Below are 14,117 nucleotides of genomic sequence, written 5' to 3'. Positions count from 1 at the left end.
ATGCTCAAAGACACAAATTTACATGGCTCTTTACCAGAACCACATTAATATTCAGATGTTTATCGCACCACTTATGCCACAAATCATTTCTTTTTAAGCGTTGCTTTTATACGCATTGTAGAAATCTCTTTGCAGAAGAAAACCAGCAATTATGTTAAGTTCTTTTCAAGTAATTCAAGCCTTTATCAGCCCAGTTCCAGCGTCTGCTTGTCTAGGATGTGTACTATCACACTCTGTTTGAATTTTATGAGTCTATTAAGCAATCGTCATACTGACAGGTCTTGACCACGTTTCTGGATAAAAAGCAATGCACCCACCCATCAAAGAGAGCCCAAGATGCTGGGTGATAGAAAGACTATCAAGCAACTTTTAAATTTAAAATAAGAGATGTCTCCCTTAGTCTTCAGAGATCCAGCTCTATCCAGCTCCTTCCCTTCATGTGTGAAACAGGACCAAAGAGGATAAGCTCATACCTTTTATTAGACAAACCATCACATCTGAAAAAAAGAGAAAATTCTGAACACACAGTTCCTTCTTCAGACTGAAATAAAAACCTAAATATTGCAGCTAAATATAAGATGAGAGGAAACGCGCCGAATCCAACTACGTTGGACATTTAGGCAAGTTGAAAGAAGTAAGCAGTTAGCACCCGCACGCCTCAGGTAAGGCTATAAGCTTATTAGCCTTCACGAGAGACAAAATGATGGCATGGGGAGGGAGAAAGGAGGGATTTAATTAATTATTTATTTCTTGCCTGCCACTGCCAGGGGGAATGACATATGGGGTGAGAGGGGGGACGTAATATACCATAAAATCAATGTCCATCAACTTTTCACATTTAGTAGATTTATATATTTTACTTGATAGGCTCATGTTTCAACAGATTTTACAGGTCTTCCCTGAGGGCTGAAGATTGAGTGATCAGAGACAAAAGGGTCACGCTTCGAAAAATATTCTCTCGTGAGCACTGGAGGGTTTCACCCTGTACTATTTTGCCCAGCTGGTTCATTTTGGCTCTTTTTCATTCTTCCCAGGGTCTCTGGCAGTATTCGGTGCTCTGAACAAAATCTGACCCCTTCTGGTGTGTGCTTGTGCAGGACTTGGTGGGTTTTGGCAGCCCTGTACTGGTGCGTTTCTCAGGATGCCGATGGATATGTACAGATAAGCTCTGCATTTGGTTCCTCACCACCTTTGGGCTCCCGAGCCTGCACTGCTCCTTGCGGCGTCTCTAAACCGAGCAACAAGGGAGGGAGGAGACGTCTGAAGACTTGTAGGAGGTCATTCAGTGAAATCTTCTTTTAGGGTATGTTCTTCTGCGGAGGACAATTCTTTAAGGCTTTTCTGCCAGAGGCATAGTTTGATATACTAAAACACAGACACACACATAGACATCTAAGAGCCTACTAGCGGGTTTTGGGTGGTTGGTGGGTTTGAAGGTGTCGGTGGTGTCTATAAGTGCTATGCAGCTTTTCTGCACGTGGTGATTCGGAGCTGGGTATTTCTCACGCTGGTTGTGGGGACCAGAAAGAAGATAATGGGATAGTGGGAGGGAGAAGGAGGGCAGGGAAGATGACAATAGGTCAGTGAGAACTCAACATTAATGACAGCGACCGACAGTAACCAAGAAGTAAGAACAAAGTGTTTCATTACTGTTATTACTTATTACATCACATTTAAGAAATAAAGTTAGGGCATTTGTTGTGCCCTTTATAGTGCAGTCAAAGGTAAATTTGGCAACCCCAAAGCTATGCTCATGCTAAAAAGTATCTCGTGTTGCCGTCCTGACTGCCTTTTAACTTCCTAAATCAGCTGAACAGGAGGATAATGAATTGCTGGAGAGGGAAAGCAACTGCACACTGAGCAGTTGTTTCATGTGCTTTCTCCAGCTGATGAATCCAACTCTCCAGTGGCACTTTGCCCAGTTCATTTTACTTTAGCAGCTGGTAAATGAATATGTGATCAGGAAGCATTTCCAATAAATGTAATTACTCCTCTGCTGGGGGGGGCGGTCGTGGCAAGCGCAGCCCAGCAACATTTAATACGAAACAATAAAAAGGGAGAGAAGAAATTAAACAAGGAAGCTTTTCTCAAGAAATTCCAGCTTAACTTGATTCTCACGGGTTGAAGGAAACCACTGTTCAGGTCCTAACGTGGTGGAAATCAGGAAACAGCGCCTTCAGCCACGGAGAGAATTTCCTCCAGTGGATCTACGCGCTCTGCTGCTGCTGTGATTTCTCTTTAGGGGAATAAGTTGCTGGTGGAAACAGTCATTTTAACACAGCGGCAACTGGAAGCTCCGCTGAAAAGAGGGCAAGGTGCTGCACATACCACATTTGCTGACACAATGGCTGTGGATTTTGCCCTCAAGCATTTGGGCACTGAAACTATGCCCATCTATTCTGCAATCAGTTGCTGGCAGATTGCGAACTGCAGTTGTAAATCGTGGCCTCTCTCTGGGCAAATACGGTATATGTAATAAAAACGCTCCCGATCTAAGTTCATACAGTTCAAAGGCACTCCTGAAAATCCTGCATTTAAGTAAAGAAGAAACAAAGGGTAAGAGAAAGGAATAGCTGCTTGGAGATCAGATTATTCCTTTCTGTTTAGATGTGCCTGCTAAAGTATTGCTATTCCACAACAGAAGCAAAAAAACAAGCTAAAGTATTTTGTTGGGTTGGTTTTTTTTTTCTTAAATAAATCCTACTCAGGGTCATTCAAATGTTCCCGCAGCAATAAAAGGGAATGTTATATCAAGACTTCAACTTCTCTTTTCTTTGATTGCCAAACTGGAAGTTTCAAAACGCTCTGTCTGGTGTCTTTGAGTGAAATTTCATCAGAATAGGCATGTTCCCACTGAACTTTCCTTTGACAGAGACTAGTTAGACGAAAAAATTCTGCAGATGTTTTATGTAAGAGGAAGAAAGACACAGAGGCAGTGAGAGATCCCCGTATCCTGCACACGGGGCCACAAGACCTTCACGTTGGTGCCAGATCTATGGGTCTCAAGGGGACCTGAGCCTGGAGAGCACACGCTCTAATTCACTTTCTTGAGCTCAGGCACGCTGCTAGCCATGATGACTGATTTCTGGGCCTGTCTGAGAGGGCCTGAGCACCGCCCAGAGTCACACAGGGAATCCTTAGAGAGGAGGAATTGAATGCAGGTCCATCTAGCTCCACAGCTGTGTCAAAGCCTGTTAATCTCTTTGGCTTATGGGACTCGCTGTTGAGACCTTTAAGTCTTCAAACAGGAAAATGGTTATCAAATGTTGTAAGCTGGGTTCAGTAAGGTGAGTCTTAGAAATCTGTCCCCAGATCCAACCTATGCACCCTGAAAAAAGGGGTTGAATTCTCAAAGGTGCTCTTGAAATTAGTCCTGCTGCTCAGGTTCCTCAATATGCACCTCATAACCTGACTCCAGCTCCTCTTTTTGTGTTCCTCAAGCTTCAGCTTTCCTTCCATCTTCACTACACTTAAATCAGCAGTTCTCTTCTAGTGTTGCAAACAGTGACCAACGCTCTCATGAGCCAAAGGCCATGTGGGACCTGGCATATTTTCCCTTACCTTTGTGACCTTTTATTGAGCTCTCAAATGCTCTCATAAACAGAGCTTACTGATCCTTGGTATAAATGTTTTGTACTCCAACGTTACTGCTCCTTCTAAATCCAGTGTATTGCATTCAGAATCCACAGGCAAATTAAAATCTTTGGGACTTGCCTGGCTTGCCCATTTTCCTCTGTTTGTAACCTCACATAATGTCATAATTTTACAGATGAGATCCTTTTTACTGAGGCATTCATAGCCATCAGGAAGACCGGGAATCTAAGCAGTTGCTCTCAGGGACTCTAGACAGCCCTTTGGTCTTTCACTTGTGCATAAATCTCTGCATCCATCACATGACAGCTCCTCTTTTTGCCTCTATTCTCCCCATATTCCACCTTGACTCTGTCATAAAGTAGGTTTACATTTCTGCTACTGTAGAGGATCTACTGCAGTAACAGAACAATTTAGTTTGAAGGAATCTTAGGACATGTCTAGTCCCATTCCCCTGCTCAATGCAAGGCCAGCTTCAACATTTACCAGGATGCCCAGTCTTGTCCAGTCCAGTTTTGACTGTATGCAAGCATGGAGATTACACAACCTCTCCAGATCCCTGTTGCAGTGTTTGAAAACTCTCATAGTGAAAAATGTTTCCTTATATATCGGTGGAATTACCCTTGTTGCAACTTCTGCCTCTTGCTTTGCATCCTTTTGCTGGGCAACTCCAAGAAGAGCATGGCTTAGTCGTCTCCTTAACCACCCATTAGTTGAAGACAACATTTAGACTCCCCTTAGATACCCCTTATTCAGGCTGAACAAACCCAGTTTTCTCAGCCTCTCCTCCTACACCATGTGCTCCAACCCCATAATCATCTTGCCTTGATTGGACTCGCTTCGGTATGTTGATGTCTTTCTTGACTGTGCTGTCCAAAACTGACCACAGCACTCCGGACTCAGGCTCATGGATGCCAGCTGGAAGGGAACCATCCCTTCGCTTCATCTGCTGGCAACACTCCTGCTGATACGGCCCAGGATGCTATTGGCCTCATCACCGCGAAGACTCATTGCTGATGCATGTTCAACTTGTCCACTAAAATAAACAGGTCCTTTTCTGTGGAGCTGCTCTCCAGCCAGCTGGTGTGGAACTCGGGTTTGGAACTCAATATAGAGGTGACCTTGACCTTACTTCCCAAATATCCAAGATGATGCAGCGACCTTCAGTTCAATGCCACCACAGCACTAAGCCAGCTAGGTTATACCCTACTGCAGATGTGCCTCTGAACCAAAGTGGAAATAAACCCCCCCATCTTGTAATCTTTGGAACTAATATGATCCACATTGCCACAAAACCTGGACACCTTACAGCCCTCACAAAAGAAAACAAAACCAAAAATGTCTATTTATCTTTGCAAACTCTGTGGCCATTTATCTTATGCCCAAAAAGGTGCCAAGACTTGCAGAGAAGATGTCTCTTGAGAATCTGCTTCTGCCAAGGTTAATGCCTGTTCCATTGCAAACACCAGAGAATAACTCTGCTAGCTAGAAAATCCTTGGCCCTATCAGGCCTAGACTGTTCTTGATGTGAGTAAACAGAGTGGACTCCAACGGGCAGGGAGTCCTCACGCCGGAGGTTTCCTGGACAGCACAACATGCCGAGGCAGGTGGTTAGCTGCTGACGACAAATTGAAATACAAATGTGCAGGTTTTAAAAGGCAAAGCTGTAGCCCATCACTCATTCGAGACACCGCTGCGTTGTGTATAATGCCATGACCTTTTGCATTATTGAATATGCTCATTGCTATAAAAAGGATTGATTTCCTTCGCAGGCAGTGATGGATGGACAGATATGATCCAGGGGGAAGAGCTGCTTATTAACCTGGGTCAAAGATATTCTCAAAGCCCTTTTCCTTTTTTGCCCACACACCCAAGTGTGTCTAAAGCAGCAGTAGGTCCCAAGATCAACCAATAAGCCCATAATTACTCAGTACATCAATAGATTTGGGTACGATACAGCTGACCGGCCAGTAATGGACGAGGTAAGTTCAGTCCATAAATTTATTACATATTTCAATTTTTAAGTCAGTCTCAAAAGGCAGTGGGGTCCAAACAAGACTGAACACTGAATTTCAACTACTTCAGACTGTCAAAACAGGGGCTAAGACTGTACTCCTGTCAAACTCTTTGATCACAGCTTACTGTTGATGTTTCTAGGCCTTCCAGGACAAAACCTGTCCTCAGTGGAAGAAAATATTTCATTTTCAGGATGTTTCCCTTTTGACTTTTCTTAAGATTGTAGCTGACAGTCAAGTAACATATCACTCTGAATGAAAACTGCAGCATTTCAAGTGCAAAAAAAAAAAATAAATCAGTTTTGGATGTTTTGTGTTTGTGATGGAAACAACCGAATGAGTTCAGTTCGTGTTTGAAAATCTCCCCCCCTTTTTTTTTTTTAAGCAAAATAGCCAGCAAAAATATTGTGCTTGGTCCTGACACATTCTAAAATATTTAGCAGAGGGAAGAGTGAGAAAGAATTAAGGATTGTCCAAATTCAGCACAACAGGCATTATGATCGACAGATATTTCTGTGTTTATCAGTCCCCCCTCTAATAAGCATCATTCCCTGCCATCAGATCAGCTCAGTAACGTGTCAGCAATCAGAAATGATCCACTGAGCTTTCAAATGGCCAGTGGTGATCAAATCAAAAACTCTTTTCTGTACTAATTTGACTCACTCAGCACCTAGGTAATGAAAAGACAGGAAGAGCAGCATGGATGTCAAGCACCAACCAGCGTGGCAGCAGGTGGGCCAGGCTCGGCATGAGCTGGGAAGCAGCAGGGTTTAAAGAATAGCCTGAAATCACACAATCATGCCGTGTCAGTAGCACTGTAATGCAGCAGTTGCTGGTGGTGACACGGGGCTGTGAAACGTTGGTGGACAGAGAGGGATGGCAGCTACGTCGTCGTGTGGCTGGGAGGAGTGCCAACGCAAGGCGCAGAGGTGAGCACTGTCCTCTTAGCCCAGATGACAAGTGTCTCAATAAAACTGAGACTTTGCGATGCAGTCCCCGCAACAGAGGCCACCTGTATTCCAGAAGAGAGAAGCTCTTTCTTTGCTGTCATAATTAATGCCTAAAAGTGGCTGGAAGTCTTCCAGAGAGTGGAAGCTCCCAAGAGCAGGGATTAGTCACAGAATCCCAGACTGGCAGGGGTTGGAAGGGCCCTCTGGAGCTCACCCCATCCCACCCCTGCTGGAGCAGGCACCCCCAGAGCAGGGGCACAGGGCCACGTCCAGGCGGGGGGTGAATGTCTCCAGGGAAGGGACCCCACAGCCTCCCTGGGCAGCCTGTGCCCCTGCTCTGGCACCCGCACAGGGAAGGGGTTTGTCCTCATGTTCAGGGGGAACTTCCCGTGTTCCAGCTTGTGCCCGTGGCCCCTTGGCCTGGCGTTGGGCACCGCTGAAAAGAGTCCGGCCCCATCCCCCTGACACCCACCCTTCAGATATTTATAGGCACCGACGAGATCCCCCCTCAGCCTTCTCTTCTCCAGGCTGAACAAGCCCAGGTCTCTCAGCCTTTCCTCCCAAGGGAGATGCTCCAGCCCCTGATCCCCTTGGCAGCTCTGCGCTGGCCTTGCTCCAGCAGTTCCCTGTCCTGAAGGTAGGGCTGATAGCATCCAGGGGAGGCCAGTGCTTCCAGTTGTGTGTCGTACCTTTACATACCCATATACTCATGTAGGTCTCCAGTACAAGGACATTTGGGTCTTTTCTGGAGGCTGATGTGTCTCAACCAGAAAGTAAAAACAGAGGAAAAGAAGTACCTTCAGGCATAGGAACAATGTTTCTCCCACGCATAAACCACAACAATCTTGAATCCCACTTGGGGAAGGCACCGGTCGTGCTAGGTTATTGTAACTCTCCCAGAGACATACGATAAACATGTAAATTGGAAGTTCATTAAGTCAGATTCCTGCTGACTGGGGAAAATGATGTAGGGACACCGCCCAGGAAAAAAAAAGAGGTTTGTTGGTTTTTTTTAAATAGTTGAGGCAACTTTAAATAATAATGTATGTGTAATTATGCTGCTTCATTAGCAGCAGGCCCTAAGGTCACCTTTCTAAATGGGAAGCAAGATCATTAAAGCAAAAGCAATCCCCTCAGATCATATTGTAAGTCATAAATCTGATGTGCTGCAAGTCAGAAACACTCCGACACAAGGTTAATTCTCTCCCCGCTGCCGTAACACCGGCTGTGCTGCGTGTGTAAGGTCATATGTTTCACAACCACAGGAAAGCCACACGATGCATAATGTGAAATGATAAAAATGTCCTCAAATTACTCTGTGAAGCCTGCCTGCTCTTTCTAAATGATGTTAATGTTCAATTTAGAGCAAGAGACCCTTCAGGGAGGACAATTTGATTTAGGGTTGGTGGTGGGGACTTTTTTAATATTATGCCAATTTAAGAGCCAACCATTGTGAAGCAGCTAAGCAGCATCCAGAACCCTAAATCACAGTATGCCGTAGGTTTGGAAAATCACAGAGATGGTGGTTGGAAGGGACATCTAATCCAACCTTCTGCTCAAGGCAGGACCGACGCCAGCGCTAGTCCGCATCTGTTATGGCTTTGCCCAGAGAAGATGTGGCGGCCTCCGGGGATGGAGAAACGCCAACCCATGCGACCTGTTCCAGAGCTGCCTTCCCTCCTAGTGGGATTTTTTATCTAGTGTCCAACCTGAACCTCCCAAGCTGCGAGGAGCTGCTTCGTACACCAAGAAGAATTCAGATCTCTGCCTCTGCAGTTCCCCCAAGGGTAGTTGCAGGCTACCATCAGATTGTCCCTTAGCCTCTGTCAAGACTCAACAAACTCAGCTCCCTGACCTCTCCCTGTAGATCACAGGGTTATGCCCCTGGCCATCCTGATGTCCTTTCACCAAATCCTCTCCAGTTTTTCCACATTCCTTTTGGACTGAAGCGCCCGAGCTGGACTCGGTATTTGAGGTGCAATCTCACCAGCACCAGGTAGGGGTGCGGAGCAGGATTTGAGTCCCCCTTTGATCATGCGATGACCATGTGCGGTCAGATCATTTCCAAGGGACTTTGCAGAAATCACTGCTGTGAAGAAAAAAGGCCAGGATCAAGAGAGAATTATCAGTGCTAAAGCTGATGCCAAAATAATGCAGCAAAGCCAATGCAGAAGGGGTGAAATCAGCCTCTAATGGCTGAGAAATCAGTTTCCAAGCAGTGGCAAAGGAGAAGGTTTGCTTGGCAGCCCCCCAGCTAACTTGTTCCTCCAAAGGACAGGGGTGTCTGCCCAGGTAAATAGAAAACATCCCTCTCTGAAGTGCCTTTGGGAGGTGGTGGTGAGCACGGCTTTGACTCCAGTTTGTAATTAATTCCCTTCCAGGGCTGAGTTCTTGTTTAGACATTAACAGGCAATTACAGATTTTATTGTTCCTGGTTAAACACGGTGAGCAAACACCTGGGACCTGTCTGAGCTGCATCACGGTGGAAAACGGTCTCGTCCAGACCCAGAGGTTTGGTTTTGCTTGTGCCTAAGCCAGTGCAGAGGATGTCGGGTGCTAAAGCTGATATTCCTGGCTCACAGAGAGCCTCCTGTGGCTGTTCCCAAAAGGAGCAATTCCCACAGGGAATTCTGGCACCTTCATTGCTCCTCATCCAGGCGGGAGCAACGTCTCTGCTACTGCCTGACCTGCCATTGCTCCAGCCAGTAATCCCCAATTACAGCCACGCTCCTTTCAAAGCAAGCTGGCAGGTGGTTTCCAAGCAAGGCGTTAGCTGGTAAACCTGTATAACCCACATGGTGCAGGAGCGCACTTGGGAGTTTGGGATTTTTCTTACAGGTGTTAAAATTGCAGCTGTCCTCTTTGCAGGAGGATGGTACCTGCTACCAGCTGCCATCTGAGAACCACCCCTCTCTTTGCCAGTAAAGACATGGTGCACGAGAGCCAGCCACTCTCCAGGCAATGATCAGAAAGAGAGAGTTTAAAAAAAAAATACGACGACGGAAGAAATTGCTGGAAAAGCCTAGTATTTTTGACTGGGAAAGAATGTTACTCCTGACCACACAGTGATGCCAGAAGTAGGTAACTTCTGGGAGGGACCAACACAACTCTCCCCCCCAGCCAGGCAGCTCCCTTTCACCTCTCAACGGCAGCAAATTTACTGTGGGATCAAACCAGGCAAACTCCATCCGTCTCCCTGGCCCAGCCTCGGCACCGAGATGCATCACCTCCTCTTGCCAATGCACTGGTTTCTCTGGGAAGAAGCACCCAGTGTCACCTCACCCTCCACGGGCCCTGGGGAGCTCAGGCATCTTGGAGGTTAGGATGATGTTGGAGCAGACATAACCAGGGTGCCGTCTAGCCTGCAGTCCCACGTGTCCCGGTTCCTGCTCTTCCCTGCCTCATTTCCCTCCGTCTATCCTTTACGTCTCCACGCTGCCCTCTCCAGCGTGCCGGTACGTGTAGGTTTGTGGTGAGGTAGGTCCAGTTTCCCTCTTCACACCCACCCAATTTCCCCTGCCACTGCGGAGGAGGGAATACAGAAATCAGCGCTGCTGCCAGCAAAAAAGGCAGGAGGAAGATGTGGTTGTTATAAAAACAAGTTAATCACAGAGCATACGCTGCTGGGACGGAGGAAGGACTAATGCAATCCTGTGAGGTCCCTTTCAGCACCAGCAAAGCATCTCTCAAACCCAGTTTGGTAACTGGAAGCAGCCTGGTGACCTCATTAGCTCCAGCTCAGGCGCCTCTGCCCAGCACTGGCTGGCATGATACATCCTAGGAGAGAGAGCAGGGTCTGAGGTGCTGCCTGGAAGCGACCCTCCGTGTCCTCTACGCCCCCCACCACCAGACCTGCCCGCTGCCGCGCAGGTACCACACCTTCCCGCTCCTCAGCACGCTGAAGTGCAGCATCATCCTTTGCCAATTTATTAGCGCAGTTTCAGAAAGGTTTTGCCTCAAATCCGTTTCCAAATGACCTCACTTTCCAAGCAGTTACCGCAGACTGATTAAGTAGCAGAAATGTATGCATGTATGTACGTATGCATGTATGTACGTATGTATGTATGTATGTATGTATGCCTCCAGACCTCTCGCCAATTAAGCTGCTGGTTTCTTCTCTCAGAAACCCTCCGGTCCCTTCCTGAATCCCTCAGGCCGAGAACAAAGCCCTGATGCTCGGACCAGGAGCACCAATATTTGGCGCAAAGAGCGATGCTTCGTTCCTTAAGCACTAGCGAGACAAAAAAAGAACCTGCAATGACTTGGCTTTTGACAAGTTTTGTTCCAGCCTAGCTAGGTAAGTGGATCTGCAGCCCTGAAGTGATCCTCCTACTGTCTCCAGGGTGTTTTATCTTTGTTTCTCGAATCCCACAGCAAAATCTAGTGGGAGAACCGTAGCATTTGTACAAGCAGGTAAAAAAAAATTGGCAGGTTTCCTCAGTCAGCTGCTTGGCTTCCCTGCCAGCCTGGGCACGCAGCATTAGCTTGTACACTGGTGCCTCCCAGTGCTTGCAAGAGAGAGAAGCAGAAAGTTCAAGAAGTAAGATCGAAGGTGGTTTCAAAATTTATTTTAATTCCAAATACTCCTTGCCATGTACCCACTCATGCTTGGGGGGATCGGGAAATCCTGTGTGAGCGTAGGGAGTAGCCAAGGACATGCGAGTCCTGGGGACGGAGGCAGCAAGGCTTCTCTGCTCGGTTTAGCTTATTAACCGTGAGACCACAAAGCACTGCTGCTTCTCGCTTGCTCCCTCCGACCCCAGCGCCCGCAGAGCAAGCCAGCCTCAGAGAGGAGCTTCAAAGAGGAGAAGAATGACACTATGACAAAAAGCAGAAACTTCAGTACCAACACAGGCCCCACTGTGGGAATTTTGGCTTGTGAGTCCAAAACCAGCAACCCAGCTTGAGGATGCTGCCAGCTCTTGAGATGCCTCAAGCATCGGAGGTTTCTGCTTTGTGTCATCTGAATGTTTCTCAAGAGTCTTAAATGAGACCTGTGTGCAGGTGAAAGGTGCTACACTGGGAGGAGACCTCTGTTCGGGAAGGGTGCCCAGTTCCTGGCTATGCTCACAGTAGATACGCCCAACTTCTGCCTTGTCCTGCAGGGAAGCCTGATGCTCGACATACATTCAGGTCACACCTAGAGTCATGGAATCATGGAACCATTAAGATTGGAAAAGACCTTTAAGATCATTAAGTCCAACCATCACCCCAACACCCCTGGGCCTCCTAAACCTTGTCCCAAAGTGCCACGGCTACACGTTTTTTCTGAACCCCCCCAGGGACGGCGACTCCCCCACCTCTCTGGGCAGCCTGTGCCAGGGCCTGACCGCTCTGGCAGGGAAGACATTTCCCCTCATCTCCAACCTAAACCTCCCCTGACGCAGCCTGAGGCCGTTCCCTCTCGTCCTGTCACTGGTGACTTGGGAGCAGAGACCAACCCCCCCTCACTCCAGCCCCTCTCAGGCAGCTGCAGAGAGCGAGAAGGGCTCCCCTCAGCCCCCTCTTCTCCAGGCTAAACCCCCCCAGCCCCCTCAGCCGCCCCCCAGCACACTTGTGCTCCAGACCCTGCCCCAGCCCCGCTGCCCTTCTCTGGACACGCTCCAGCCCCTCAAGGTCCTTCTTGTCCTGAGGGGCCCAAACCTGAGCCCGGCATTCGAGGTGGGGCCTCCCCAGGGCCCAGCACAGGGGCCCCATCCCTGCCCGGCTCCTGCTGGCCACACCAGTGCTGACACAAGCCCGGGGGCTGTTACACTTCTTGGCCACCTGCCCTAATACATGAAGGCAGCAAAACCCAGGGCAAGACAGAGCCACTGCAATCCCTGCCACCCAGAACCACGCTTGGAGGCTGTAGTTGTACCACCACATTTTCTGAGCATAGCATTTATTCCCATTTGGCCACGGCACACTGTATCCCATTAAAGGCAGGGCATTTTGCTGTTAAAAGCCTGATGTGACATGCACAGGCTTATTCATCACACCTGGCTCCTTCGCTGCAGCTTGACTGGGTTTTTTTTGGCCTCATCCAGCAGGAAAATACAAATAGTTTGAGGCTGATCATGACAGGACTGTGCCCTTAGCTCCCACTCAAGGCCACAGCAGGTCGGGGTCAGGGCAACCCCCGGTATCGACGCAGGCTGGGGGAAGGAGGGACTGAGAGCAGCCCTGTGGAGACGGACTTGGGGACAAAAAGCCGGACACGAGCCGGCAACATGCGCTCGCAGCCCAGCAGCCAAGCATGCCCTGGGCGGCATCCCCAGCAGGGCGGGCAGCAGGGCGAGGGAGGGGGTCCTGCCCCTCTGCCCCGCTCTGTGAGACCCCCCTGCAGCGCCGCCTCCAGCTCGGGGCTCCTCAGCACGGGACAGACACGGGGCTGTTGGAGCGGGGCCAGAGGGGGCACAGAAATGCTCCGGGGGCTGGAGCCCCTCTGCTGCGAGGCCGGGCTGGGAGAGCTGGGGTTGTGCAGCCTGGGGAAGGGAAGCTGCGGGGAGACCTTATTGCGGCCTCCCAGGGCTTAAAGGGGGCTGTAGGAAGGGTGGGGGTGACCTCTTTAGCAAGGCCTGCTGTGACAGGACATGGGGTGATGGTTTTAAACTGAAGGAGGGCAGATTTAGACTGGATGTAAGGAAAAACTTGCTTACAGTGAGGGTGGTGAAACCCTGGCCCAGGTTGCCCAGAGAGGTGGGAGATGACCCATCCCTGGAAACACCCAAGGCCAGGCTGTCCGGGGCTCTGAACAACCTGATGTGGTTGCAGATGTCCCTGCTCACGGCAGGGGGCTGGACGGGATGGCCTCGAAAGGTCCCTTCCAACCCAACCCATTCTGCAGTTCTACGGTTGAGGTAGCAGGAGGTGGCGCTGCCCAGGAGAAGGCCTCGTGTTTGTTTTGCGTGGTGCATACTGACGGGCACTAATGTATTTCAGAGCTGAACTTTCCGCGTAATTGCTTTTTAGTGTTTCCTTATAAGAGCCCATGAAATAAGGGATTTTGTATGTTAATGCCTTTCCTTGCATAATGAAAGAATAAATCTCAGCCCTCCGCAGCCATATGTCATGCTATACTGACTGGTGCTTTACATTTTAATGGCCATTATTTCAAGCCATTCTTAGCGTTCTTAGATCGAATGACATTTATTCCACCAAATGGAATTTTATATGCTTCTGCGCTTTGCTTATCATCTACTTTAAGTGGGAACAAAAAGCAAAGACTTTTAAGGGCTCTTTGTTTTGTGTTACAATTTAATTACTTTTAAAATGGTTCTTCTAAGCAGCCTGGATCAGCCTTCCTGGGGCTAGAAAAAAATGACTCAAAAGAGAAAGACCCGCAGCCTCAGGGATGGGGAGACACCCCCCCTTTTAGCTGCACCTTCCTGATTACAAATTAGCTTAAGCCAATCTAAGACATGCATGAGCTCAAGCTCATGCTCTCATTCACCACCATAATTTGGCAAGAAAGAGCTACTACCACACCTGGTGGGGGCAGGCTGTGGCAGTGTGTTTCCCCTCACCTGATCTTTTGCCCCAGCTCTGCTCAAGTGGTAAGTACCAGTGACAGTCGCGG

The sequence above is a fragment of the Phalacrocorax aristotelis genome, chromosome 2 (genome assembly GCF_949628215.1).
Source record: "Phalacrocorax aristotelis chromosome 2, bGulAri2.1, whole genome shotgun sequence".
NCBI classification, from domain to species: Eukaryota; Metazoa; Chordata; class Aves; order Suliformes; family Phalacrocoracidae; genus Phalacrocorax; species Phalacrocorax aristotelis.
This window is presented reverse-complemented; position numbering follows the sequence as displayed.